The 27,781-nt window shown below is 39.5% G+C and overlaps 1 protein-coding gene and 1 pseudogene across 7 annotated transcripts in view; one reads left to right on the top strand and one right to left on the bottom strand.

Annotated features, from left to right (window-relative positions):
• Positions 1-27,781, top strand: part of CTIF (cap binding complex dependent translation initiation factor) — a 464,369-nt gene that overhangs the window by 268,453 nt on the left and 168,135 nt on the right. The gene's annotated exons all lie outside the window — the stretch shown is intronic.
• LOC141503462 (H-2 class II histocompatibility antigen, E-S beta chain pseudogene) overlaps positions 12,147-27,781 on the bottom strand; it is a 32,571-nt pseudogene continuing 16,936 nt past the window's right edge.

The raw sequence follows: 27,781 nt of genomic DNA, 5'->3' as shown, positions 1-27,781 counted from the left end.
AACTAGGCTATTATTTTCATTTTTACCTAGAGTCCATTCTAGATTATATGGGAGACCCTGGCTTCTAGAGTTCAAAGATACATCCCCAAGTTTTCAAGCAGGTGAATGTCTTATCTACTCAGTAGAGAGCTTGAAGATCTCAATTTAAGAAATTCAGGAATTTAGGAAACCTCACTTGGTTGCTTATTCTCTTTGATTACCACAATGGGTCAAAAGTGAGTCCTTGACCAAATCCTCCCTGCTTTCATTTAAAACTTGATCAATTGTCTATGGACATAGGAAGTAAGCATTCCATTCATGTGAATGAATCAATCCTTCTTGTGATCATTTAACCTATAAGTATTGAACTTTGCCTCCTAGTTGGCAGAGACTGACAGTCTAATTCTATCTTCCTTAGCCTATGCTCAAACCCTGTATTTTCTTCATTGAAGAGTGGAAAGATGTTTAAGTGAAGTCTTTCAGGGCTTGATGTATTTGAATGTGCTTTAGAGGGAGTGTTGACTGTCTACAAATAAAACAGACAAAGTTTATTTTCAGTAATAGTGTTCCCTCTTTGTTGGTGTCCAGGTTCTTCATTCTGGACCCCAGATTGCTCAAGGCCCTACTTGATGGTGCCCTATTTGGTCCTATCTTCCTCTTCTTACCAGCTTACTTGACTTCTCTCCTGTTTCCTTAGAACTTTAGAGAATCAAAGAATAGGAATTAAACTGATTAACTCATTTGAAGGATAGAGTAGTAATGACTGGAACTACTACTCCTGAAAAATACTGGCATTTTAATGAGGATATTCAGTATTTTAACCTGAAAGGATAATTGATAGTATGGCTTACCTGGCTCAGAGAGTTATGAGGAAAGGTCTTTACAAACCTTAAAGACTCTAGAGAAATATAAACTATAGTAATAGGAAAATAACAGCTAAGATAGCTGGAGTCATGAAGACTCATCTCTTTGAGTTCAGATCTAGCCTCAGACACTTTACTACCTGGTTGACCCTTAGGCAAACCACTTAACCCTATTTGGCCTCAGTTTCCCCACCTATAAAATGAGCTATAGAAGGAAGTGGCAAATGATTGTTTTTCTTAGCCAAGACAAACTCAAATGGGATTACAAAGAGTACATTAACAAACTCAGGGCCTGGAGTCGGGAGTACCTGAGTTCAAATGGGACCTCAGACACTTAATAATTACCTAGCTGTGTGGCCTTGGGCAAGCCACTTAACCCCATTTGCCTTGCAAAAACCTAAAAAAAAAAACCCCAAATAGGAACTCAGAATCCCTGAGGGGTCTTGTTCTTGTTAAATTGAGTTTTTGGAGCAGAATGTTCTCAGTTACTCACATCATCCCATTTATATAGTCCTGCAATGGATAGAAAAACTGACTTTGGAGTTAAGAAAACCTGAGTTCAAATCTGTGCCCTGACACATATACTGGCTGGGCTGTCCTGATCAAGTCACTTAAGAGGCATCCCTCTAGGGCTATAAATTGACTATCTAAAACTTTTATTAGAATTCCAACAATAAAATTACAGCCACCAACTCCCCCCCCCAAAAAAATTCAAACTCTGCTTAGAAACTGAGCCACATAAACAACATTAAAACTATCAATGCTTGTCATGTGTATGCATTCCTATGTCTGTTACTGTGTTTACATGTATGTATGCGTTTGCCCATATTTATGTTTCTATACATATTTTTGTGTGTGTGTATATCTGAATGTGCCCCACCATTGCCTGTAGGTTTGATTCAGCATCTCAGCTACACACTGACTCTGTTTAAACCATGTTTAAACCAGCTCTTTACAATTCCTCTCCCCAGCCACCCCCTGTTCTTCCACCTCTCCCAACCATGCTGTTTGCATTCATTCTACAGTAATGACCCCTGCTCCCTTGACACATCCCTCTTCTAGAACACATCCCCCATTCTATCATTATTTGTCTCCAGTGCCAGCCTTGACCCCATAGTCAGCCACTTTAATCTTTCCCCTTCATTTATAGCTATAGAATCCCTGTCTTGTCTTTTTTCACAACCGTAGTTCTTTCTCCCTGGATCTTTGATCAGCCTCCTTCATCATCTAGCTTTTTTGCCCATGCCAAGATTACTGAACAGCTTTAAGAGAAAATCATAAAATCCGGCTGACTTCACCCACTACAAATTTATGTTACATAATCTTAGACAGGACATAGTACTTCTGTTTGATGCTTATCATCCATGATGGCTCCAAATTTATTCTTTCCTCTCCTCACCAACCTCACCAACCTTGCTTCCCTGATTAGCAGGTAACTTAACTTTTTATTCCTGAGAATATTGAGATTATCTGCACACAACCTAGATGCCAGAAACAGTGACAAGATCATCCCTGAATTCTTTCTTTCTTAGATTATAACTTTACACCATTTCACGTGACCCACTCTTCTACTGCCTCAGCATCATCAACATTTTTTCCATCTTTCCTCAGAAGAAGAGGCATCCTCATCCCTTATGATTTGAACCTTTGAGCCCATTCCCACTACCTCTTCTGGCACCTGGCACCTCAATTATACCAGCCAATCTGTTCTCATTCTCAATTTATCCTCTCTATTGGCCCATAGATATTCTCATGACATAAGATTTAGACCTTAAAGGGACCTTAGACATCCTTTCCCTTATTTTCATCAGTGTTAGTTAAGGTTTTTTTAATTAATGAAAATAGATATAAAGAATTTAAAGAAATTATTTTATCTACATAACCCTTGTGTCAGACATGAAGGTCTTCGGAGGATTTTTAAAAAATCACAAATCTAAGAGTTTTCCTCAGAAGCCTTATTACCATTGTATATGAACAAGAATCCTTCTTAACATATTCCCAACAAATAGTCATAAATTTGCTTCAGAAACTTCAGTGCTACCATTACCTTCTGAGACGGGTTACTCTTCTTTGGATAAGTCTTAATTCCAGGCATCTCATTGAGCTTAAATTTGCTTTTGCAAAATTGATTGATTGATTCAGTTCTTTCTCCTGGACCCAGATAGAACATAACTTTTAACAGCTCTTTAATTTGAATACAACAGCCATATTCTCCAAAAATATCTTCTTCAGTTTAAACTAAATGTAGTATCCAGAACTGAACTCAATACTCCAGATATTGTCTGTCCAGGTGACTTATCACTTCTTTCATTCTGGACCTTACATATCTCATATCAAATAGTATAATATTAGGGTTTGGGTGAAGTTTTTTGCTTAGAGTTTTTGGCTCTTTATCATACCAATAATTCAGATTAAGCTTTCTGGCCACTGTAATAGCTTTTTATGGTCAAGTTCTTTTTCATTGCCTGCTTATTTTTCCAGCCCATTACTTGACTGAATTTTTTGTTAAAATTGGCTTCTGCTCACCTAGGGGTGGGGAGACACTGCCCCAAGCTTCAAACTTTTTGGGGTTACTGTTTTCAGAACTGGTTCTAGGAGTCTGCAGGTTTTGAGTGCTTCTGAGGCAGTATGATCCAAGGAGGTTGTCACTATTCTTCTGGTCTGTGCTGGTCTTCATGCTGCTCCCTAGCAGCCACAACAAACACTATTGCTCCTCTCTGCCTTGGAACTTTGACCCAAAACTACATATGGGCAATAGAGTTGTCAGTCAGTGTCAGCAATCTCTTTTCTGACCAGTTGACCAAATTCCCTTACAATCTCTAGGCTAAAAGCTCCTAAAGTTGCTACTGCCAGTGTCAAAGTCACCTCTAAGAGGACTGTCAGTTATTCAAGTGCTCTGGGTCAGCTTCACCTTTTCCTTATGCTGGAAAAAGTGTCTCACTCTGATCTTTTGTTGAGTTTACTGCTCCAGAATTTGATTTGAAGCATTATTTTAAAGTTGTTTGAAGGGGAATGCTGGGAAGAGTTTGTCTGGGTTGCTGACTCTGATAATTAGTAAGCATCTGAGGCTTGAAACTTTGGAGCTATCTTGGACTTTTCTCTCTCCCTTACTTCTAATATCTAATCCTTTACAAAGTTCTGTCAGTTTTACCTGTCTCTATCCCTTAATCCATATTCCTGCTTCTATCATACTAGCCCAAGTTGTCATTGCCACCAATTTTAATTGTTGGCATATCTTCCCTTTCAGATATTCCTAATTCCATTCTCTCCTATCTTTAATATCACTGCCACAATATATACATCTTTATATACATCTGGTTATATCTCTCCTGCTTGAGACTCTAATATGCTTCCTTTTTTCCTGTTTCTTGCCTGTCATCTAAGGCCCTCCATAATCTATCACTGACCCAGTTTTCTCAGAGACTAATAAGTTTCATAAAAAAAAAAAAAACTGGATAGACCAGAAAGGCAGTAACCTTTCTGATGGTTTGTTTTTACCTCATACAAGGAAAGGACTAAGGTCTAAAATGAGGTACCCTGAATCATGGGAGAAGAAGCACTCAACTTAAAGGTTAAAATCCCCATCTTGCCAGAGTCTTGGTACATGTAGTTTATACTGCAGTGGGAGAAGGAAAGTGTTTCAATCATTGTCCTTCCTTCCAAGATTAAATATAAAATCTTCTATTTGACTTCGAAAGCCCTTCATCATCTGACCTCTTCCTATCCTTCCAGTCTTCTTCCATTTTACTCTTCTGCATGAACCACACAGATCCAGTGATACTTAACAGTTTTTCTTACAGTTCCTTGAAAAGAACACTCCCATCTCCCTACTTCTTGCATTTTCAGTGGTTGTCACTCATACTTGAACTGTCTTCTTCGTCTCTGCCTCTTGGCTTCCTTGACTTCCTTCAGCTAAAATTCCACCTCTATCTAGAAGAAAAAAACATGAAATCTGAATGCATGCTATATTCACTTTTAAAACTTATTGTTTTCCTTCCTATCTCATGGTTTTTTCCCTTTCCCCTTAGTTCTAATTCTTTTCACAAACTAACTAAATATGTTAAAAATAAATGTACATAAATTACTTTTACCAGACTGTTCTCAGCCATGAGTGAAGGGGGGAGGGAAAGGGAAGGTGATAGAAAAATGTGAAACTCATAAATTTGCAATTGGATGACTGTTGAAAAACTTCCATTGCATGTAATTGGAAGAATAAAATAAATTTTCAGTTAAAAAAATAAAATTCTACCTCTACCTGTGATTACCTCCCATTTACCATATATCTTGTATGGACAATTGTTTACATGTTTTCTCCATCATTAGACTTGAGTTTCTTGAGGGCAGGGATTCTTCTTTTCTTTCTTTTTATCTCCATCATTTAGCATAATGCTTGCCCTACTTATAGTAAGCACATAATAAATGCTAATTGACTTGATTTGTTAGTTTGGCATTTTTAGCTTCTCCAAGCTCTCTGTCATTCCTCCTCAGTGGAATGTAACACATCTGTGTTCCATCACTATCACAACCAAGGCAGCTCAGTTTTCCACAGCAGTTATAGGTTTAAGATTTTTTGAGTGTTTCTGTTTTTTATTTTTTTTTAATAGCAATGGGGAACCAGTTCTCTCTACTTCACTTTAGGTGCCAGAGAACCAACCAGGGACCAATAAGTTTCTGGTCCCTGCTTTGTCTTCATTAACAGTTTCCAACAGGTTAACACAAACAGCAGAAAAGATGGTTACAAAAGAGATCAAGATACAGAAGTCATAAAGTGAGTAGAAAAAAAGGGAAGTGAAGAGGAGGCATCACTGTTGGACAGTATCAGTAGCAGTTTTTCAAGAGAGAACGCACTTCAAAGTCCAGTCTGTTTTGCAGTCTAATTTCATATTACAAACTTCTTCTAGTCTATGGTCCATGTAAACAGTATTTACCCTCTATTACCCAGACTCTGTGCTCCGCTCCCACAGTGCCTTTGTTCACCCTGTGCTTCAAATATCCTTTTCATGTGTTGAATTATTACCCATCCATTAAAGATCAACTCAAAATACCACTTGCTCCTTGAAGCTTTCCTTCATCCCTCTGATCAGTCTTGACCCTCCAGTGAGATATTATCTAGCACTTTGTTTTGTAACTTCCTAATGTCCTCATCATGTACATTAATATTATGTCATTACTGTTTGTTTTACACCCTACTAGACTGTAAGCCCCATGAGGACAGTTACTATCTTGACTTAACTAAACTTTGCATGTTCCCCTCATGCCTTAAAGTATATCCTGAACAGGCTAGATGTCCAATAAATGTTCATGGGATTTAAAGAAGGGACATCAGGAGCCTTCTTAGAATTCATTTCCCTTACTTTACTGATGAGGAAACTGAGATCCAGAGAAAATAACTGATTTTCCCAAAGAAGCAAGTAGCAGATCAAACATTTTGGAGGGGCGGCCCACCAGAGGGGTGGCCCACCAGAGGGGTGGCCCACCAGAGCAAAAGAATTTCAGCCTCCCAGAGGTAGCCCCAGGTCGCTGGGAGTTCCAGTTCACAGCAGCAGGGGAGTCTTCTGAGCTGCACCCCGGGGAGCACTGGGCACAAAGTGGGGAAACAGTGGGGGACCTCTGCCAGAGCTAGCACCTGCAGCCCAGCTCTCAGGGCACACAGCTAGCATCTTGGTCTTTCGGCAGCTCAGACCCGGAAACAGAAGCAGGCGCCCCCAGGGCATGAGCCCATTGAGCTGAGGGAGGAGAGTGAAGAGAGACTGCAGAGCTCTGTCCTCTGCCCCTGGAACAGGACTCTGGGGCTCTGACCACATTCAGATCCTGATTGAAGTCTAGGCCCCCCATAGAACAACAGGGCCCCCCCCCACCTCAGCCCCGTGGCAGAGGGGCGCACTTATGGCCATTCACAGACCAGGAGGGAGGACAGAGCCTCACACACTGAGACCCTTGTGAGAGTGTCCCAAAAGCTCAGGAAGCACCCCAAAAAACAGGCTTAGGCTGGGAAAATGAGCAAGCAGAGAAGCAAGAGGAAGACCGTTGAGAAATATTTTGCAAATGAGCCCAAGAAGGATCAAAATACTCAGTCTGAAGATGAGGAAGCACAAACTCCTGCATCTAAAGACTCCAAGAAAAACAGAAATTGGGCTCAGGCTATGACAGAGCTCAAAAAAGACTGAAAATCAAATGAGGGAGTTAGAAGAAAAACTGGGAAAAGAAAGGAGAGAGATGCAGGAAAAACATGAAAATGAAGTCAGCAGCTTAGTCAAGGAAATCCAAAAAAATGCTGAAGAAAATAGCATGCTAAAAACCAGCTTAGGTCAAATGGATAAAACAGTTCAAAAAGTTATTGAGGAGAAGAATGCTTTAAAAAGCAAAATTGGCCAGATGGAAAAAGAGATAAGAAAACTCTCTGAGGAGAACAAATCCTTCAGACAAAGAATAAAATTCAGGGAGATTGATGAATTTACCAGAAATCAGGACTCAATACTTCAAAACCAAAAAAATGAAAAATTAGAAGAAAATGTGAAATATCTCATTGAAAAAACAACTGATACGGAAAACAGACCTAGGAAAGATAATTTAAAAATTATTGGAATACCTGAAAGTCATGATCAGGAAAAGAGCCTTGACATCATTTTCAAAGAATTACTACAGGAAAATTGCCCTGATATTCTAGAAGCAGAGGGCAAAATAGAAATGGAGAGAATCCACCCATCCCCCCGAGAAAGAGATCCCAAAAAACCAACCCCCAGGAATATTATAGCCAAGTTCCAGAACTCCCAAGTCAAAGAGAAAATATTACAAGCAGCCAGAAGGACACAGTTCAAATATCGTGGAGCTGCAGTCAGGATCACACAGGACTTAGCAGCAACTACATTGGAAGCTCGTAGGGCTTGGAATACAATATACTGGAAGGCAAAAGAGCTTAAAATGCAGCCAAGAATGAACTACCCAGCAAGGCTGAATGTCCTCTTCCAGGGAAAAAGATGGACTTTCAGTGAACCAGGGGAATTTCAAATGTTCCTTTTGGAATGGCCAGAGCTGAACAGAAGGTTTGATCTTCAGATACAGGACTCAGGTGAAGCATGGAGATTGGAGGAGAAGGGGAAAATATGAGGGACTTAATGATGATGAACTGCATGTATTCCTGCATAGAAAAATGACACGGATAATACTCATATGAACCTTATCAGTTAATAGCGCAGGTAGAGGGAGCTTTTATAGTTGAAGCACAGGGGAAAGCTGAATTCGAAGATAAAATATGGTGTAAAAATGGAGTCAATAGGAAAAAGGGAAATGGAATGGGAGAAAGAAAAAGGAGAAAGGGAATAGGCCAAGGTATTTCATAATAATAAGATTTTTCTTTATTACAACGAGCTATTGCAATGATATGGAAGGGGAGAGGCAAGGGGGAATGAGGGAACCTTTGCTCTCATCAGAGATGGGTAGGAGAGGAAACAGCATATATACTCAATGGGGTATAGACATCTGGAGTAAGAAGGAGGGGGCAGCAAGGGGGAAGGGGTGGGGATGTGAATAAAGGAGGAGAGGATGGACCATGGGGGGACAGTGGTCAGATGTAACACATTTTCTTTTTTTACTTCTTGCAAGGGGCTGGGATTGGAAGGCCTGTCCAGGACCATAGGGCCAGGTGGATTCTGGGCCTAAGGGGTGGTATGGGGGCTCAGGGCTTCTTGGCTCCAGGACCAGGGATCTGTCTGCTGCGCCACTCAGCGACCCTACAGCAGAGTCAGAGTGAAAGGAGAGAGAAAATATAGTACGTGGTAGTGGAGAAGGGAGTTGCGATCAGCAATGGCAACAGTGGAAAAATATGGAAGTAACTTTTGCAATGGACTTAACATAAAGAATGTCATCCACCCATGACAGAGTTGTTGGTGTTGGAACAAAGACTCTAGCTCATTTTTTATCATTATTATTTGGGGGAGGGTGCAGGGCAAATGGGGCTGGGTGGCCTGCCTGGGGCCACATTAGCAGGGTGATCTTTGGGTGTCTGAGGCTGGATTTGGACCCGGGTGCTCCTGGTTCAAGGGCCCAATGCTCTGTCCACCACCCAGCAACCCCTACTATTATTACTATTTTATTTTATTTGGGGTCTTTTTTTTTCTTCTTTTTGGTTTTTGCAGGGCAGTGGGGTTGGGGTGGCTTGCATGTCACACAGCTGGGTGATTGTTGGGTTTATGAGGCTGGATGTGGGCTCGGGTGCTCATGGCTCCAGGGCTGGTGCTTTGTCCATTGTGCCACCTGGCCATACCTACAATTATACTATTTTTTTATTTTAATTTTTTTTCTCTCCCCTTTACTTTATTGCTCAAGCAAGTCTATATTCCTTGGGGGAGGGGGTATTTCGTTTGCTATTAAACAAGAATATTTTATTAATGTAAAAAAATTGTACAAAATGAGAATAAAAAAAGTAAAAGAAAATAAAGAAAAAAATAAGATATCATCAAGCATATGTCCTTTCCCCTCATTTAATTAGGACCTCCCCTCTCCTGTGGTCAAATTGAAGAAAATTTGGAGGTAGTAATAGTTTATAGATTTCATTGTGAGAAGGGCTGCGGTGGTTTCAAAGTTGCACAGAAAAGTTAGATGTTCATATAAAAACTCTTTGATCATAGTAGACCAAGGGTAGTTCAGTCAGTTAATAAACATTTATTAAGTCCCTACTCTGTGCTAGGCTAAATCCTATAATTTTAAAGAAAGGTTATGATAAAGAATTCCTGTTTGTAAGGAGTTCTTAATCCAATGTGGGAGACAGTGTGAAACAAGCTATATATCCACAGGAGAAATTTGAGATTCTCAATAGAAAAAAAACTAGAATAAGGGGGAATGAGAAGGATTTAATATATCAGTGTAGTGACCAAAATATAAATTTAGAAGTGCTGATGATGAAAGATGCTACCTACCTTCTTAACAGAAAGGTGATAGATTCAGGATGCAAAAGTAAGACAAATTTTCTAAATCTACTGATGTGGGAATTTGTTCTCCTTGACTATGTTTATTTGTTACATGGGTTCTTTTTGTTTTTTTCCTCCAATAGAGGGGAGTAGGAGCACAAAGAGAAATAAAAAAAAGGAAGGAAAGAAACTCACTGAAATATTTTCTTTAAAAATAGAGAGAGGGGCAGCTGGGTAGCAAAGTGGATAGAGCACCCCCCCCCCCCCAGCCAGGAGGACCTGATTTCAAATCCAGCCTCAGACACTTAATATTGCCCTTGGGCAAGTCACTTAATCCTATTGCCTAGCAAAAATCCCCTCCAAAACAAACTAAATGCCTTTTAAGAAAAATAAAAATAAATATAGAACAGAAGGAAGACCAGAAAGAAGCAGAGACAAGCAGGACAGCTTTGAAAGCTACAGATTAAACATTTTTATTTGAGTGGAGATCTTAACTAAGATCTTAATTTTCTTGTACATTATTCTTCTTTTGTTCTACTTCATTTAGGAAAATGTCTATTTTATTTGGTTAGTTAAATTGAGAAAAATGAAAAAATAGAATAAATAAGTCAGTCACTTCCAATTGACCTCATTTCTTCTTCACCAAACACCTCTTTGAATGTGACCTCTGGAGAAATAGGTTTGTAGCTATTCCCACTAGCTTCCTCCATTTGAAGTTATAAAGCTTTTCAAACAAATAGTGCAGGAAGCTCCATTCATATATATAATAATCCTCCATAGGACCTCCCTGGAGGGGCTTCAGGAATCCTGATTGGAGAGATAGTAGAAGTAAATTGTATTTAATTGTAATTAAATTGTGTTGTTTTTTTTTAAATAAAGTGAACTTCCATATAGGGACAGCAGGGAAAAAATCATGAGAAAGAGGCAAGAGAATTGAGAAATAGAGAAGATGGAAGACAAACAGTATTTAAGCAAAGGCTGGAAATGGACAGTCTAATGATAGAGGAAATGAAACCCTTCTATATGTAATTCCAACAATGTTATCTATCAGTGGGGTAGCACTGGACTGAGAGGAGGAGACTGGAGTGCCACTAACTCATGTGAGACCTTGGAAATATCAAGTCCCTTCCCTAGGTCTCTGTCTTGGAGAAGGTCCTGACCAAATGTCTTTTAAAGATCCCTTCCAACTCAAACATTTAGACTAGTTCTAGGCAGCTAAGTGGTGTGATGGGTAGAGTACTGTAGTTGGAGTCAGAAAGACCCTGTGCAAGTCACTTAACCTCAATTTCTTGATCTGCAAAATGAAATGATAATAGCATCTATCTCCAGGGATTGTTGAGGTCTAGAGTATATAAAACACCTTGAAATCCTTAAGTGCTCATTCTGTAGAAGACATTAAGCACTTGTCTATTTACAGCCAATAATGCAACTAGTTTTCAGTATAAAAGAAAACAAAGGGGAACTTGGTTAGTTGAGGAGTAGTCAGTTAATAACTTATGGTTCAAGGAAAAGATTTATTTCTTTTTTTTTTTTGGCAAGGCACACGGGGTTAAGTAGCTTGCCCAAGGCCACACAGCTAGGTAACTATTAAGTGTCTGAGACCGGATTTGAATCCAGGTACTCCTGACACCAGGGCCGGTGCTTTATCCACTATGCCACCTAGCTGCCCCTAAAAGATTTATTTCTTGATATATCCTAAAAGTAACAACTTGCCTATCATTTTTTCTCTAAAGGTTTCTAGAGGTTTTACAGAGGTTTGAGAGGTCTGCCTTTGGGCACATTGCTATAAATGTCATTGGCAGGATTTTATCTTGTCTTACCAACTCAAATCCAATATTCCATTCAATTTGAATCTATCAGATTGGCAAAACATTGGCCTTAGGCCAATGACATCTCTTTATAGAAGAAAAATAAATAGGTATATTAGGGGGAGATATTATAGGGTATACTATATTCACATCAAGATGAGCTATGCTTTTCATTCTAAGGTCATTCCTTTTGGGTAGTCATAAGAATAGGAAGATTTGTTGTTGGTCCATTTTTTTTTTAGATTGTAAACACAAAAGTTTTATTAAAACTAAGTTTTTCAATGGAGAGGCACATGACAGCAAATGCAGTTTATGATCAAGGAAGATCTGAGCAGAAGTGATAGAAGGAAAGTCATCAGAGAGAGGGTCGATCAGAAGGTGGGCCCATCGCACAGGGAAAGCTGAGATTCCTGGGCAGACAGTCTGTGAGGGTCATTGGTATCAATTTTATATCATGAAATGAAGAGAAAGGCCAGCAGCACGTTGGTTAATCATCCTCTGCTGCATTTATGGAAGGACAAGGGCAAGAGACATCCAGGATAATGTGGATGGATCCCAGGCTTCACCTCTGGAGACATTTCACACTACAAATCCGAAATGCTGCAGTTTCCTCCTCTGCTTCCCTCCCTTTGTCTCCATATCCGCCACACTGATTCTCAATCTTCTAATTATTGGAGTGAAGATTAAAGGGACAGAAATGTATAAATCATGGGTGCAAGAACAAAGGAGGGTAGAGAGGTCTTTGAAGTTCTGGTGGGGAAATGCCAGAATCCAGACAGAGTCAAAGGGACAGGGTAGGAGCTATTCCAGGGAAGGGTCAGCAGGGCTAACCTCCTGGAGATCTGGGCACAAGCAGAGGCCTCCAAATGTGGGAGGGAGGCTGGGGGGAGGCCACAGTCCAGGGGACACAGCCTCAGGGATCAGCTCAGGAGCCCTGTTGGCAGTGAACCCCGATTTCCTTTCTGACTCCTCTGGTGGACAAATGAGGCCCACCCCCAAGAAGATCAGCCCCAACACCAGGCCCCTGACTCCACTCAGCATCTTACTCTGGGCAGATTCAGACTGTGCTTTCCATTCCAAGATGACAGGACTCTCAAGGCTGGAATGCTCCACATGGCAGGTGTAGACATCTCCACGCTTGGGGGTCATTTCCAGCATCACCAGGATGTGGAAGGTCCAGTCCCCATTGCTCATCAGGCCTGTGGACACAACCCCAGCTGTCTTCTCCTGCCCATTCAGGAACCACCTGACCTCAGTGTCTCCAGGATAGAAACCAGTGACAGAGCAGACGAGCAGGTTGTGGTGTCCCAGGGGAGTCAGCTTGGGTGGATATACAATCACCTTGGGCACAACGCTCCGGGGCACTAAGAAGGGCTCAGACACCTCATAGTTGTGTCTGCACACGGTGTCCACCTCCGCCCACTTCTGCTCCATGAAAGCCTTTTGGCCGTTCAGGTCCTCTGCAATTCCCCACCCCAGCTCCATCACTGACAGGTGCTCCCCATGTCGCTCGAAGCACACGAACTCCTCCCGGTTGTAGACATATCTATCCAGGAGCCGCACCCGCTGAGTCCCGTTCTGGAAGTGACACTTGTGCTTCATCTGCAGCACGAAGTGCTCTCTGGTCCTTCTTTAGAATGTATGATTTATTGCCTTCTAATATATCTTGCATTGTCTTTCTGAGATGTTGTGATTTAATTTTTATATGCATGAATGACTTTCCAAATGTCTGAATCTTGTCTCCCCAACTATAAACTGTGAGCAGCAACTATGTTGTATGCATCTTGGTATCCCTTATGATATCCAGTGTAGGTAGACCTTGAGTCTATAATAGATAGGCATTCAGTAGATTTTTATTAAATGGCTTATAATTAGGGAATCAACTGAAAGAGGGCTCTAGAAAATTCAGGATCCAGTCGAATAGGATTGTCAGGAGAGACAACCAAGAACCTGAAAGAGCAACTCCCAGGGTTCTTAAGTCCAGGCAAGTGGTTATCCCAGTCCTCCCAGAGTCCCATGTAGTCAGCTTCTCTGCCTTTCCTCCTTACTCAATACCACTGATCAAACAGAATAGTATCAGACATAGAAAGTTCATTCATAATTCAAGTTTAGACCAGCAAATTCTCAGCTTTCATTGTTAAAATCGAGGTAAGTTCATCGAGTAAATGACTTTGAAAGAAGGAATAATTGAAGGTCAGCGTGATGGTAGTGATGATGATGGTGGTGATGATAATAATAATGTAAATATTTTTGAATTATATGGTATTTCACATTCATTGGAAGGGTTTTCACACCTATTTTCTGATTTGATCCTCACAGTGACTTGTGAGGTGGATAGAGTGGATACTATTCCATTTAGATGAGGAAACTGAATTCCAGAGGAATGCAGTAAGTTTGCCAAGGCCATGCAACTAATGATATCACCTGTAGTGGAACACCCCCCCCCCCCAATCTGACTTATAATTCAGTATATTTTCCATCATTCCATCCAGGAGGAACCCAGGAAAATTCATTTATTGCCATGTCACTAACTCCTTAGTCACAAATTCAAATAGTAAAGGTTTTTTTTTTTTTTAAGTTTATAACATTTCCTTTATAAAATAACAATATTACTAATAATAAAGCATTTATCAGATACTATGCTTAGTCTTTTATAAGTATTATCTCATTTGATACTCATAACAATCTCAGGAAACAGATATTATTGTTATTCCCATTGTATAGGTGACTTGTCCAAGGTCGCAGAGCTATTAAGTGTCAGCTCTTCTTGACTCAGTGCTCCATCTGCCATACCCCTAGTTGCCCTTTTCCTACTACTGTCTTTTTCTTTCTCTTTTGAAAATCTTGTTGATCTGATTGTTCATTCCTCTGAACTAAGGGGGGGGGGGAGATTGCATTATATCCAAATGGATATATTATTTCAAATGAAAGAAATGAAATAGGGACCAGCCCTTTTTTTCAGCAGTGCTGCTAAGGACAGCTTCCAAGAGGACTTTAGCCAAGGAGACAAAGAAGATTTCAACAAACCCCTTAGTGAACTGGAGACCACTGATTGATTAGAGAACCTCCTACTGTTCCCTCTGCTCTCTCCCTATCCACCTCCCTGAAGCCTTTTATAATAACTTACAAACACAAATCCCATTTACAGGTAATTGGAAGGTAAGCTAAAACACTGGATGAAAGAATCAGGATTGAGAATAAACCTGAAAGACTAGAATGTTGGCCCAGGTTAATAAGGTTTCTTTTAATAAGGATGAATTTAAAGTACTTCACCCACACAATTATAGGAAGGGGGAGGTGGGACTAGATAGCAGTTCATGTGAAAAAGACCCAGACTGGTAGGGAGGGGTTTACACCTCTAGTCCATCTAGCAAGGAGTACAGTCAGATTTCAATCTAGATTCTTTAACTACTAATTCAGTGTCTTTCCCATTGTACCACCATGCCTCCTAATTTCATGTCTATATTCTTAATCTTTAAGGACTTTATTAAAGTGCTATAGTTTTAACCATAACAACTTAGTTGTATATATTTGTTGTACTGGGAGGGGTAATCCATTCTATGACTCGCCTAGTGGTTTTAGTCCTCCTTTATCACATGTTGTTCAAAAAGAGGGGGTTAAGGTGGGTGGGTCACAGAACAGATCATTGTTAGGAAACATGCAATTCTGTAAGATGCAGCTTGGGTAGAGGAATGAGGAAAATCCCCTGGGTAGTGGAGGAGCAAAAAAAAGAAGGGTCAAGAGTTAATTGAAGAGATTTCATCCCATCTTGTGACTTGTCTATTTTCTCTTCTCTTGGAGTATTTATCAGAGAAAAGTTCAGGGTAGGGGGCATGAAGAAAAGGAAAGACAATAACGATTTGGAGGAAGTTGAGAAGGGATGTGGATAAATATTTGGGGATTGATTGTATTAAGTAGCTCCCCCACTCCCATCTCTGTCTCTTCTACTGTCTTAGCAGTTACCCCACCCCCAACTTGGGAAAACACTGCCCTGAAACCATTCTGATCTATCCACTTAGTTGGGTTTGTGTTTTCTGGGCCAAGAGCCTAGAGGAGAAAACAAAAGGCCCAATGTGTCTTGGGTCCAGAAAGTATCCTTTTGCTCCTACTCGACCTTGTCTTTCCACATTGCCTTTCTAGGGCATAACACTTCTTATTCAGCCTCTTCTTCAGCCTTGTTAATCCCACCATTCCCTGGACTTTCACCTAAATTTATTCCAGTGATACACTCTATGAGTATGAGCTTATGAACATCCCATTTATGCTGAAAAAAGGAAGAACAGTTACTTCCCACCAGAAAGGAGGCATAGATGGGAACAATTCTATGATTGGTTGTTCTAAGTAGCCTCCCCACCTTTGTCTCTGCCACCATATTTTGCCTTTTTGCTTCTACTGGATAAAATGAAGGCTGATATGGCAAGGCAGCACCTCTGCATTTAATTTCAAAGGCATCTAAAGATGCCCCTTTCAGCCCCTGGTTCTCTGATGCCTAGTGTTTCACCAGTAAGCAAGGTAACTTCGAATTAAGCATTGCCCCCTTTTCCACTTTCAGCATACAAATACTGGAAAAGGTTAACACACTAAGCCACCACCATCTCCCTGTTTCATATCTCTTGAGTGGCCTGAGGTAAGGGGTGAAAGGGGCAAATGGAGGGTGGCAGAGGCAACAGTGAAGACAAATTTTCCCAGCTTCACAATTTGACCGGAGTCATTTTTGTCTGCGGCCATTTTTTTCCTAATGTCTGATGAGGTGGATGATCATTTGCCTCCATTTCCCTGTTTCATCTCCAACCTTTCTGGAGCCCAAAAAATTATATCTGCTCAGAAGGGACAAAATCCAAGCTCTGCCCAGCCCACACCCCTTCTAGGAGGGCTCATTTAAGTCAGGCCAAGGGAGAATGAGTCAATCAGGAGTCTGGGGGCACATCCTCACCACAATTTCCCTGGGGTTAGCATAGAGGAAAATTATGGATGGAATGGTTTCTGGTCCTCCAGAGAGCCAGGCCTCTGAAGAATAAGCAGACTGTATTTTGTTAATTGATTCTGCATGGGAATTTTTAGATAATATCCCAAGGGGCTTGAGCAATGAGAAATTTGTAAGAGGAAAAAAACCATTCTCTTGAATTTACCAGAGTTTTTTAATTTTGTGATTTTTAAAAATAAAGAGTTGAGTCAACTTACTCCTTCCTATTCCCCCTTCCCCAAAAAAATTGAAGATTGTTTTTGAATTCCTTCTCCTTTTTTCTACTACTTTTCTTTGGTTTTCTTTGGTTTTCAGATAACCAAACAACCATCCAAAGATTTCAGACTTTAGACTTTTCCCACCTCATCCCTTCAGGGCTTTGGGATTTTTTTTTTTTTGCTGTTTTTTGATGGCAAATAGCTAATATAGCAAATCACTCACAGACTTAGCTAATGAGCAGTCATCATAGTACCATGACAATTGATATTCATATAGTACCTTCACAGATACTGTTTCTATCTGAGTCTCAGAATAATCCTGAGGGGTCCTGAGGGACCAGATGATTTACAAGTAAATTCTTGAAAACATTTAAAGAGCATTTCATTTCAATATTACATTAAAATGTTTGAAAAAATAAGTAAGGAAATAGTCCTATTAAATTCCTTTTATGAAACAAATATGGTCATGATACCTAAACAATTGAGAATCAAAACAGAGAAGGAAAACTAAAGACCAGTTTCCCCTAATGCATATCTATGCTAAAATTTTAAATAAAATGTTACCAGGGAGACAACAATAAATATGTCAAAAGATCATACAATATGACCAGACTGTATTTATACCAGGAATATTGGACTGATTAGTATTAGGAAAACTTTAAACATAATTGACTATATTAATACCAAAACCAACAAAAAGCATGATTATTAAAACAGATACAGAAAAAGCTTTTGACAAAATATAATACCTTTTCCATTAAAAATACTAGAAAGCATAGAAATAGATGGACCTTTCATTAAAATGATAAGTGGGATCTATCTAAAACCAAGAGCAGGCATTATCTGTAATGGGGATACGCTTGAAACCTTTCCAGGAGGATCAAGGTACAAGGATATCCATTATCACCATTACTATTCAGCATCATACTATTGTTGTCCTTTGTGTTTGAAGAGGACTAATATGACATCCCTGGGTTGGAGTCATGGTACAGTATGTCTGACTGTGGCAGACTATTATACTAGATGTGGTATTATACTTGAAATGCTAACTATAGCAATAAGACAAGAAAAAGAAATGGAAGAAATAAAAAGTCATAGAGGAAACAATGCAAGTATATCAGACTAATGTGATAAAAATGACAATACTATCTAAATTTATTTATTCAGTATCATAACAACTAAATTACTTTACAGAGCTAGTAAAAATAAAAAAATTATTTGGAGGAACAAAAAGTCACTACCTTGATGGTAGTGAAAAAAATAGAAAGGACGGGAGATTAGCAGTACCAGATCTCAAACTATACTACAAAGCTATAATCATCAAAACAGTCTGCTTAATGGGTAAGTGATTGGGAGATTAATTAGTGGAAAAGGTTAGATATAAAATATACAGAATTAAGTGTGCACAGTCACTTAGTTTTTAATAAAGCCAACTCCCTATTCAACAGGAAATATTGGGAAAACTGGAAAGTAGTCTTAAACAAACTAGGTATAGACTATCATCTCATACTATATAGAAAGGTAAGCTCAAAGTTCATGCATAATTTAAATGTAAAGGGTGATACAAGCAGATTCATAGAGCATGGAAGAAAGTACTTGTCATCTATGAAGAGGCGAAGAGTTCATGACTAAACAGGAGATAGAGGTTCACAAGAAATCAGTTGAATAACTTTGAACGTATAAAATAAAAAGTTTTTCACCCACAACATAAATGCAGCTAAATTGGAAGAAAAGCAGGAGATGGGATCAAGGCAATCTCTGTAGTGTTTCTCTAATAGAGGTCTCATCTCTAAGTTACAGAGGGAACTAATTTAAATATATAAGAATAAAATTACAATAGTAGTTAACATTTATATAGCTCTTACTATTTACCAGGAACTGTAAGAAAATTTTTACAAATATTACAAATATTATTTCATTTGCTCTTGATTTCAGTCCTGGGAGGAAGTTGCTATTATTATTATTAATTATTATTATTATTATCCTCCATTTCACAGATAAGAAAAGTAAGGCTAACAGATTAAGTGACTTGTCCAGAGTCATACAGCTAGTGAGTGTCAAATCATATTTGAACTAAGATCTTCCTGACTCTAGACTAGTACTCAGTACCAGTGAACCACCTTGATAAATGCCAAAAGAATATAAATAGGCAGTTTTCAGTGGAAGCGATCCAAGCTATCAATAGCCAAGTGAAAAAATGCTTTGCAGCACTAATAACTAGAGAAATGCAAATTAAAACTACTCTGAGATCCCATCTCACACCCATCAGATTGACTGAGCTTAACAAAATAGGAAAATGACAAATGTTGGAGAGGATGAGGAAAAATAGGGATTGCTAATGCACAGTTGGTGGAGCTGTGAACAAGTCTAACCATTCTAGAAAGCAATTTAGAATTGGGCCAAAGGGTTATTAAAATGTGCATACTTTGACCCAGCAATATCACTGCTAGATCTGTACATTGAAGGAAGAGGAAAATGACACATATATTACAAATAGTGGATCTTTCTGTGGTAGCAAAGAATCTGAGGAGGGTGATCATCAATTGGTAAATAATTGAACAAGTTATGCTATATGAATAAAGCCCCTATACTCTTAAGAAATGATTAAAATCATAAAGCCGGGGAAAAACCTGTATAAATTGATACAAATTGAAGTGAATAGTATCAGCAGAACATTTTATATAATAAGAGCAATATTGTAAAGATAATCAACTTTGAATGACTTAATAACTTTAATCAACACAATGATCCATCACCATTCCAAAGTTCTTGTGAAATAATGTTATCCATCACCAGACAGAGAGCTAAAGGGTTCAGGGTGCTAACTGAAGTGCATTTTCTTCTCTTTGTTTTGCTTGCTTTCTTTTTGTATTTTGGACATGACTAATATATACATTTGTTTGCGTGACTATACATATTTGTTATAGGTTTTATTTTTCTTGCCTTTTCAATAGGAAAGGGAGAGAATACAGAATTGAAAATGACCAGAAATTGAATTTTAAAAAATAATACAATGAGATAGCGTAGACATGATTTTTCAGGGAGGCAAGGGGGGGGGGGGACACATAGACCATGAGATCTGACATATTTCTAGTTGATAATCATTTCTATGGAAGGAAAAAAGTAGTGAGACCTCAAAACCCTTCTCTGGCCACCTTTGGATCATTCTGCCTTCTTTTAGATGTTCTGAACCTTCTGTAGAAACTCTGGATTTAGAGACTGAAAAGCTTGAAGGTGTGATGGTTTTCATATTTCTAGTAAGTGGCTGAGCCAGGATTTGAACTTAGGTGTTTCAAGTCATTGTTGAGCACTTTTCCCCACTATTCTATTGCCTGCCCAAAGTCAGGTCTTTGACTCCTAAATGAGTGACTTTGAAAATTGGGGGTCCAAGTACTGGCAGAAGGTAGAGACTTTTGGAGTCATGTGAGAACCCAGAGTCCCTCGAATCATAGTATAGAACCGAGTCTTCCCCAACTTTCCTAATCCTGGATCTGACTCCCCCAGAAGACTCTTAGTAGATTTCAGTTTTAACTGGATTGAGTTGGGAAACTCAAGTTTTATGAGTCTAGAGCCTATATAGAAGATTCAGACCATGTAAAGGAAGGAAGGATGCAAACCTGGGAGCAGGAATGATCCCGAGATCTCCCTGCTTTGATCTTTGAGTCTTTCTTTCACTGCCTGAATCTTCTTTTCTGGCAACAGTTTCCACCTTGATATATGTCAGATCCCACAGTCAAACGTGTCATTATGAAAAAGCAATTGATAGTGTCAAATGAACAACTTTAAAAAATCACTCTCATTCCAGGATTAATTTGGATTAGTTTGCATCCTATTTATTATTATGGGTATTAAAACTGCTCAGATTTACTTCCCTACATAAAGAAACCAGTATTTTCTAAGGGGTCCAAAGCATATTTCAGACTTTACCTCATCTCCTCTCCCACCTCCCCTTTCTCTGCTTCTTAAACAGCCACCCTGTACCCATCTCTAAGAAGATAAAGAGAAGTGTCCTCTGGGAGTCAACAGTTTAGTTGAAGCAAACAAAGAAACAGGAACTGATCATGTATGGCTCTTTTCATATTCTTCTAATGACAGGACCCCAAAGGAGCTTGAAGGAGGGAGTGATCATCAAGGCCTTGGAGAAGTCAAAGAAGACTTCATAGAGGAGTTGGTACTTTAACAGAAAAGGACAGAATGGATCAAAAATGTGGAAAGGAAAAAGGAGGCTATTCCAGATAGAGGGAGCAGCACAGGCAGAGGTGTAGAGATGGGGATGAGCGTGATGTGTGTGGGAAGATGGTGAGGGAGGCCAGCCTACCTGAATCCTGTTGGAAAGGAGTAGGAGATAGGGTTAAAGAGTTGGCAGGAAGAGAGGAGGAGAATGGGGAGAGTTTAGACTACAAGAGGGAGAAATGTGCTATTTCCAAACTGTGCCACCTGAACTCTAACCATTATTCTAACCCATCCTCTCCCTAGAACCTCACACTTTGACCCTGGAACCATCCTGGGCTCTGACAGGAGTTTTCACCTTATCTTTCCTAGTGCGCATCAATTCTGAAAGATTTCCAAACCTTATCTCTGAGCATTGTGCCCTTCCTTTACCACCACCCCTAGTTTCCTATCCTGTGTGATCTTCCCCCACTTAAATGTAAGCTCCTTGAGGCCAGGAACTTTCTGCTTCCTTGTAATTGTACCTCCCATAGTTAAAACAGTGTCTTAATAAGCCAAATTATTACTTAATAATTATTAATATGAATAATTAATTCATTCTGAACTATGAGCTATTCTGACCTTCAAGAACTTGGGTCCAGGTACCCTACCTATTGATGCAAAGCAAAAAAAAAAGAAAAAAGTTAAGGAAGGATGAAGGATGGGAGCACATCAGTAAATCTGGGCCTCCATAGGCATACCCCACCCTTCCTCCCAAAGCCACCATGTTCAGCCTATTTAAGGCCTCCCCTGAACTGGCAGTGACTATTAACAGCTGTCAAAGGGAAATCGAGGTCACCCAGGGCAGCAGCTTTTTGATGGAACCCGCAGGTTACAGTTTATTCCTGCAGGCTTCTGCTATAGAGAGGACTGAACTGAAGTGACTGGGGAGCCCAGGGGAGCTACTGGGTCCCATCCCAACCAGCTACCTGCAGAGGGCCATGACCTTCTGGATGGCCTCCTTCCCTCTTTCCCAAGAGAGCATCCTAGGGAGAAGATCTGTGGAGGGAACCCCACCCAGGTCTCCCAGTAATCTGGGGATTCATTTTTTTTCCCTAGAGGTTAATTCCCCTCTTTCATAATCTGGCCCTAAACTCATTGCCTTTAGGCAGCTTTCTATGATTAACCATACACTGGCCCCTTCCTTCCCCCTACCCACCCCAGTTTCAGCCCCTCACATCCTCTGAGTCACTCCTTTAGCCTTTTGTTACATGCACCAAACTGTTGGTCATCTGGTGAATATTTAACTTTTTTCCCTTTTTGTCTGGTTCCTACACAAGTTCTCCCAGAATAAACCTTAGGAATGGGAGGTAGGAGAGGACAATCTTCTGTGTCTCTTTTGGAGGACACCAAAAGGTTTCTGGCCTAACTTTCTGTCATTGATTGTTCAGTTATTTTCATTGTGTCCAACATGACCACATTTGAGTATTTTTTAGGTATAGATTTTTCCATTTTCTTCTGCATCTCATTTTACAAATGAGGAAACTAAAGCCAAAAGTTTTAGTGACTTGCTCAGGGTCACACAGCTAGTAAGTGTCTGTGGCTAGATTTAAACTAAGGAAGATGAGTCTTTCTGATTCCAGACCTCCTTTTTATCAGCTGTACCTGTATTCCAATAGTCTTTGGGTCAAAACTTCAGTGGCTCCCCAAATCCCATTAAGAATTTATTTGTTCTTGAAAGCAACCACACCCCTCCCCCATTATCTGGTACATTTGTAGACAGTAAATAGTATTAAAAAGATTAGTTGAGGAGGAAACAAGGTCTTGATGCATCATTTCTTCTAAGATGATTTTGCTGATTTCCATTAATTGTCTATACTTCTCAACAATCACAGTTATTTGTTTGTCATAAGTAAGCTCACTGAGGTCAAGGGTTGCCTCTCACTATTTATCTCTGAAGCTCCTATCTTAGGTTAGGTCTTCCTCAAACATGTTGAGTTCTTAATAAATATTTGTTGATTGATTGATTCATCACCTAGAGGGGGCTATTTTGAAGACTTAGGAATAGCCCCTTTCCTTGGAGGGATAATTACATTTTATTTTCTTTAAGGCACTTTCACATCTGTTATCTAAGTCCTATAAGTCAAAGGATTTAGAACTGGAAGGGACCTTAAAGATCCCTTCATCAACCCCCCCCCCCCCTACATTTCACAGATTAGAGAACTGAGGTCATTAAGACTTAGTGAATCCGTGTAATATTGAGTATCAGAATAGGGGTCAAAGCCAGGTTTTCTTGCTCCAAATCTGGTGCCCTTGCTTCTATGCCTCCCACCCCACTCCAATATTATTTCAACTTAAAAAAATATGGTAGAAAAGTAGTTGTCTGCATCTTCTTTTGCAGGTAAGGAAACAGGCCTAGAGAGATAAAATTAACTTCCCCAAGTTGAATGAGTTAATGATCAAGTCAATAATAGAACCCATTTCTCCTAACTTCCATCCAGTAATTCCATAGGTATAACACAATTTATTTTCCTCCTTGTTTTGTTCATATGTGAGGGATGCCACTAGCTTACCAGATGAAAGAGAGAAGACTCAGAAAAACACTAGAGTAGACTACTAGAGTAGACTAGAGTAGTGGACCAGAAATCATTGCCTCATAACAAATAAGTGTTAGGGGATATAATTTTTGAAAAGATTTTATTTATTTTGAGTTTTACAATTTTTCCCCTAATCTTACTTCCCTCCCCCCCCCCCCCCGTAGAAGGTAATTTGCCAGTCTTTATATTGTTTCCATGGTATATATTGATTCAAATTGAATGTGATGAGAGAGAACTCATATCCTTAAGGAAGAAACATAAAGTAAAAGAAGATAGCAAGATCAGACAATAAGATATCAGGTTTTTTTCCCCTAAATTAAAGTTAATGGTGTTTGTTCAAACTACACAGTTCTTTCTCTGGATACAGATGGTATCCTCCATTGCAGATGGCCCCAAATTGTCCCTGATTGTTGCATTGATGGAATAGGGGATATTATTTTTAACTTGGTTTGTTAGGAAGCTAGATTGGATTGAGCAATAGGCTTGGAGTCAAGAAAATCTAAATATAAGTCTGGCCTCCACAATACCTGTATGACCCTGATTACACATTGTCTGCCTTGGTTTCCTCATCTTTGAAATGGGAATAATAATAATAGGACCTATTTCTTAGAATCATTTTTGAGGATCAGTAGTGAGAATTGTACAATGTTTAGCATCTAGTAGGTGCTTTGTAAATATTAGCTATTATTATTGCATAGATCAATGAATGCATGTTTCACTCCAGGCCATTTAAAAAAAAAATTCAGTTACCTTGGAAATGGATTCAGTTTTCCAAATCCTTTAATGGAGAATTTAATCAGAGTAGAATACAAGCTACTCTCCCAACCCAAGCTAATGTCAGTGGGCCAATAGTCATTGAAAAGGACTTAACATAGTGTGCTTATTTAATCATATATCTGATATATATGGGTTCATGCAGATCAAGGAAACCAGAACCCAGTTGTACAACCTCACCTAGCTGTGCTTTACACAAGCCTGCAATAACTAACATTTATTGGGGGTGGGGGGTAGGGAAAGGCACACAGTTCTACTGTATTTAGCAGCAGAAGTCTAAATCCTTGCTCCTGTGTACCTTAGGCAAAATATTTTATTCCTTTAAATCTGTTTCTTTATCTCTAAAATTGGGTTTTACTTATCTCACAGGAAAGCACATTTTGCTTATATGTGCATATAATTTCTTCATATATACATGTATTATATATACATGCATATACACAACTTTTATACATAAGTTAAATTATCATGATATTTTATATCAACCCCTCCTCCCAACACCCCTGTGAGGTGAGAAAATTGAGGCCCAGCAAGGTTAAGTGAGTTGCCTTCTCTACATTCACACACTTAATAAATGTCAAAACCAGGACCCAGGGCAAGTGTTCTTTCATTATCCCTTTGGGTCATGAAGTCAACAACCCTCCTTCATCACCTGTGGTGTCTTGTTTCCGAGAGCACAGAATGTAGACGTTAAGATTGGAAGAGACCTGAAAGATAATGTGGTCCAGCTGCCTCATTCCAGATGAGGAAACAGACCCAGACGAGGAACTGATTCATCCAGAATCCCACAGCTAGTTAGCAGATTCCTTTCCCCTTTTATTCTACATAACCTTTCTCCTTTTATTCCTATCTAATACCTGTTTTCCCAGTGATTAATACACCTGCCAAAATCCTGTTGATCTGTCATGGTCAACTGCCACGTTCACTATGAAGCCCTCCTAAAGAATCCAGTCCAAGAGTTATCTTTCCCTCCTCTGCACCCGCCCCAAAGGACTTTATATCTCAATTATGGCATCTGTCACATCATACATTTTGCTTTAATGTCCTGTGTGTACTTGCCTTAATCTCTTCCCTAATCCTTCCTTGACTAAGCTGTAAATTCCTAGAGGGCAGGGAATCATATGTTCAAGTCCTGCTTCTGACACTTAGGAACCAATGTGATCAATTCATTTACTCTCTCAGCCTCAGTTTCCCCATCTATGAAATGACCTTTAAGGTTCCTTCCAGATTTAAACCTGTAGGGATCGGAGGAGGTGGAACAAGCATGATTATAAAGTACCTACAGTGTGACAAACCCTGGGCTAAGTAAGTGCTTTTCAAATATTATCTCATTTGATCCTCACAGCAATCCTGTGAAGAAGATATTCCTCCAAGCAGGCATTCTGCAAAGACTTGTTGATTCAGTTCAAATATAATCCCAGATACTGGAACTCTTTCCAAAGCAGTTCATTGACTATTTAACAAGATGTAGATGTTCTCATTAAGCAGGTTGGATAGCTACCCATCATACCAGCTTGGTGTAGCTTCTAGAGATTGATGAAATTATGTTATGATACCATATCATAAAGAGATGTGTTTAAAGGTGGGATCCAAGTAGAGCTTTGAAAAGTCATATCTCATTGCTTTCTCCTTCCTTTCTCTATGGATACTTTCGAGTCATTGGGAGTAATTTAAGTAATTTGAGTCAAGTAGAGTAATGCCTCTCACAAAAGAAGGGACTTACCGCAGGAACTAGAAGACTCTTTTAGGTTACATAAGGGTCTTGGCTTTTCTAGATTCTTCTTTTCTAATGCTAACTACTTAACATTCAAGATTAGGAACAATTTGTGAGGTGGGAGTGGTGGGGGTTTGAAGAAAGGTGATAAAGCATTTTGTATATAGATAATGTACCAAACATTTAGTATATAGAAATGGTGATTTATGGCTCCAGTCCCTAGCTTCAGTTCCCCATCTCCCCATCTTTCTCTCAAAAGTGCTTGAATCCCCAAACTTGTTCTAGGGACCTGACCTCTAAGGATATTCTTATTCCCCTAATTCTCTTGAAGTTCAACAAGGATGAAGTTGGAGGTTTTAAAAAGAAATTTGAATAAATAACTCAAGAGGAAACTAACACAAACTGTGCAGTTGAGACGTAGAAAAGGCATGGACGTGTCATACAAAGGTAGATAATGCCTTACCACAGTAGAAGTGGTAGTTGTAGTTAGTTGGAGAAGGTGGTGGCTGCCTAAATATAGGTCTTTAAAGTTTTACGAAGCACTGACTATGTTATCTCATTTGATCCTGATAACAACCCTTGGGACATAGATGCTATTTCCCTGTCTTGCAGATGAAGAAAGTAAGACTGAGAGATTATAAATGACTTGCTCAGGGTTACATGGCTAATGAGTGTCTGAGCCAGAATTCAAACTCAAGTCTTCCTGACTCAAATCCAGCCCTCCATATGTTACTTAGCTGCCTCCCCATGACATTTCCGTCTTTTTCTTCCACCTCAAGTGACCTTCTCTGACCTGTCTTAAGATGATACCCAAATATTACCAGGTTCACAATACTCTCTAGAACTTAGTTTCTCAAATGAAGCTTAGAGACAATATGGAAAAGTGATTACACTTGGGATCAGAAAGTCCTAGGATCAAATCTTAGGCTTATATCCTTCCCCTGTAAAATATTGGTGTGGCAGCTAGGCAGTACAATAGATAGAACTCAGGCCTGGATATAGGAAGACTAGAGTTCAAATACAACCTCTGACAGTAGCTGTGTGACCCTGAACAAGTCACTTAATCCTGTTTGTGCCAGTTTCGTCATCTGTCAAATGAACTGGAGAAAGAAATGTAGATGTTAACTTGAATAGTCTCTTACCCAAGAAAACCCTCAGTGGTGTGGTGAAGAGTCAGAACTTAAAACAACTGAGCAATAACAACAAAATGTGGGGGTACTGGCAAGATGGATTTACTGACCTCCAAGTTCCCTTCCAACTTTTAACTCTATGATCTTCTAATGATACTGATTTTACTTACCCTGTAGGGTTATTAAAAGGCTCAAATGTGATGATAGGAATGTGGAATCACTTTGGAAAGTAGGAAGCACTGTAAAAATGCAAAGTATTATAATGATTATTATTACTGATTCAGTTCCATCCCCTGACTCACTGAGCTAGTTACTGGTTTTGCATTCTGGAGCCTGAATTATCTCATCTGTCAGATTCTAACTGGGTTGATCTAAATGACCTTGGTGATTCCTTCCCCCTCTCAGATGCTATCATTCTCTCATCACTTTACTAAGGGTTGAGGAAAAAGGTTTGAGGAAACAAAACCAAGTTTTTTTAGCTAGGAAGCATCCTTAACATAGCTATCACTTTTCCTTGGAGCCTCCTTCCCAAGCACTGTGGTAGGGAGGGCATCGAGCCCCTTTGGCTCAATGAAGTCCTTCTTTTGCTTCCATTTGAGGGCCAAGCCCAAGCTTGAACCCTGGGGATGGTTGAGATTCCTGTTATTTTTTAAAACTCTCCCAAAGTTTCATTTGGCTAG

This window comes from Macrotis lagotis, chromosome X, assembly GCF_037893015.1.
Source record: "Macrotis lagotis isolate mMagLag1 chromosome X, bilby.v1.9.chrom.fasta, whole genome shotgun sequence".
In the NCBI taxonomy this organism is placed as follows: Eukaryota; Metazoa; Chordata; class Mammalia; order Peramelemorphia; family Peramelidae; genus Macrotis; species Macrotis lagotis.
This window is presented reverse-complemented; position numbering and strand designations above follow the sequence as displayed.